Consider the following 3,302-nt stretch of genomic DNA (forward strand, 5'->3'; position numbering starts at 1 on the left):
AGCCATCTCCTCTCCATACCAGCTTGAAGGTAGAAATGAGGGGCAGCTGTGTGATCACCCGGGAGTTGGGATCTTTGGGCCAAAGGGAAACCGGAGAAGCTCTTAAACTTGTCTCGGATCTCCACCTTCCCCTTCTACTGGAGTTTATGGTGAACACTTCCAGCAGGTGATGTTTTTTCAAGACACAATTTGACAGGCTGGATAACATTTCACTATGATTCTGGTGCTGTGGCTTTGCATCAAACTTTTGCATTCTGCATTGTATTATTGTCTTTTGCAGATGTGCAATAGCAGGTAGGTGGCAAGTCAAGTTGTGAAGCAACTCAGTATATAACTGAAAAATAAAATAGAAACTAGCTTATAGATCACTGCTCAGCATGTGCGCTGAGTGTGGAATGGACTCTGCACACAGCTGTAGCACAGGGTTATTAAAGCCTTATTAAAAAATATACATGAAAGGTGAACTGTGGGGTGGAGGAAAGAAGAGTGTGAATTAAGGTTCCCAAATAGGTTTATGCCTAAGTGTTTTCTAACAAACAAGTACTTGACTTGGCAACATTAATAATATTATTTTATGGTAGTTTTATATATGAGAAAGAGGGCAGATGAATTGCATTGCAGAAATAAAGTCAAATGCTCATAATGTTGAGAATTGGCTCGACTGGTTAGGGAAATAAAGGGCCCTTCAGTCAGGGAGTGGAAAGCTAATTGTCTCATTAGCTTATCTGCCTGGGTCGTATTCCCCTGAGAAGAGGGTGGGAGAGGGAAAGGAGACAAACGAAATAAATTAAGCAGTCCTCTGGGAGGATTTTCCCTGAGAAGAGCAAGGGGTTAGTGGCTGTACAAAAGCATGCCTTGCTGCAGTGACTCCAGTGCTTGGCTGCCTCAGGTGAACCCCTGAAAGGATGGAGAATACTTGGGAACAGAAGGACTGGGAAGGGTTAAAGGAGCATGACTGAGGAAGTGTGTGCTTCAAAGTTTCTTGTCCTACTCTCTTTTTACATGGTTTTAGCATCTTATCATCATAGTACCTTGGTATTCATCTTCAGAAGCTTTTAGCAGTCTTGAGAGACCAAGCTAAAAGCAATACCTCTGGAATAATCCCAGAACCTATTGGCAAAGCCACTTGTGCTGCTACAGTAGTGTTTGTCCGCAAAATATTGCATCTTGGGAACAGTATTACCAGTGTGGTATTTCCATACTTACGGAGAGAGAGATACAACTCCAGGATATACCATTCATATTGTGGTTGATCCAGCAAGGTGTTCTAACACCACTTTCATGCAAGGAAACATGTAACACAAGGGGCCTTTCCATCAACTTCAGACTAAGAACTTTGCACCAGCAAGCTTATATTCAGTAAGACATATCTTCTGTATTTTTTATTTTCAGATCTAGAAAACTACTTACATGTTCCAAATGCCTTCTTGCTTTTTTTTTTTTTTTTTTTTTTTTTTTTTTTTGGGAGGGGGGGAAATGTACTATTTCTAGAATTGCCTCAGAACTTCCTCCAGAGAGGTCGCTGAATGCTGAGTCACAATATCTCTTCTGCCACCAAAACTAGCAGCAGTCTCTTTTGGAACAGCTGCTCTAGTGAAACTTCCTTGCTATGTTAAATTGGAAGCAAGTGAATTTCAAGAGATGTGCTGCTCAGCCCACAGCCCCTGAGGCTGTGGGCAGAGGAGCTATCAGGAGATATGCTCTGATCCAGACCTTCATCCAGCTTTGGTGGTTTGCTGAGTACCAGCCTGCTGAAGCTTGTTCCTGAAATAATACATTATTCCCTGTGGGTATCAATTTTTACAAGCTTATAGGGAGATAAAGAAACAAAAGGATTTTTTGTAGATACAATTTAACGAGTGGCTGTGAGTTAAGTTTCCTAAGAGTCAATGGATGCTGACTGCTGAAATAATTTTCTGATCTACGTTTTCACTGTAGAACCTGGAACTGCATCTGAACCAAGAGTTTCTGGACAGTTTTCCTGGTATTATCAACCACCATCATTAAATAGTCCAAGATAATCCTGAAATTGAATGAGGATGTGGTCCCCTAAATCCTGGACTCAGTGACATCTTGCATTGTTACATTTCCAGAATATTCCTTGGAGAAGCATTGACTTTAAAATATGACCTGATTGCAAAGAGCAAAATATGTTTGAAAAAATTTAAACTCTTTGATATGCTATTTCTGTCTTGTGATATTTTCCTGTTTTTATTTTTATAAAGTTAAGAAACCAAGCAATTTCCCTTGACAAAAGTCAATAAACTGCTTATTTGGTGGGAAATTTGATGTTCTTTTTTGGGGGATGGGAGGGATAAGGTGGGGATCCATTCAAACCTGAGGCTGCTTCCAGCAGGAAGCCATTTGCTGTCTAATTCCACTGATTTCATCAAGTCTGGAAAAGGCTTCCATCCTTTTAACAGCTGGTTGCAAAAATCCAGCCAGAAGATCATTCTAACTAGGACTGGCCAGTGTCTAAAAACGTGACTATGGTTTCAAAGACAAGGTTTCCCTGAGGACAAGGGCTTCTTGGGAGATTTTCTCAGAGGTGCTATCCTGGGTGATTTTGCATACTTGGATGCAATGTCTACAAAAGTTAGGTTTTGAAAAACCAAGGTATCCCATCCAGTGGAAGCTGCTGACTAGAAGGTACAAGACACAAAGGAAGCTAGTGAGCAATGACTGCTCCGTTCTCTCTTCCCAAGCTGACAGCATCTCAGAGGGATGCATACCTGTTTCTATGCCATCTGCCAGTTTCTCTGGTTTCTCCCTACTCATGTATGTGTCTGTCTCTGACTTTCTAAATCCTTTTGCCTTCTCCAAAGAGGAAAATGTCATGATAACAGGGTGTAGGGGGGTAATACAGGCTTTTGGAGTCTGCATCCATATTGGGCTGTCATCCAGCCCACCACTGATGTCAGAAGGAATGAATTCACCATCTGTAGTTAGTCCGTGTCTCACCACTGCCATCTGTTAAGCTCTTCAACCCACTTGCACTCTGAACAATGGCAGTGCCTTCCAGAAATCCTGTAGGAGAGCATCCCTCCCTCCCTCTCTCCTTTGGGTGACACTCAGCACACAGTGCTGCCTCTGAACACAAGTATCTGTGGTTCTGCCAGAGAGACAGCTTTTCAAGGCAAAACTATTTGTGCTCCCAATTTGAGCATTGCAAAGAGCATGAAGACATGGGAATGTCTTCCTTGAGGTTCCTGAGACTCAGTGACTCCTAACTTTCTCATCACCTTTGGAACATGGAATATCTTCTAAGTTGCTCAACTTACCATAGATAGTTCTTCTTGACC

This window comes from Chaetura pelagica, unplaced genomic scaffold (assembly GCF_000747805.2).
Source record: "Chaetura pelagica isolate M959 unplaced genomic scaffold, ChaPel_1.0 scaffold65, whole genome shotgun sequence".
NCBI classification, from domain to species: domain Eukaryota; kingdom Metazoa; phylum Chordata; class Aves; order Apodiformes; family Apodidae; genus Chaetura; species Chaetura pelagica.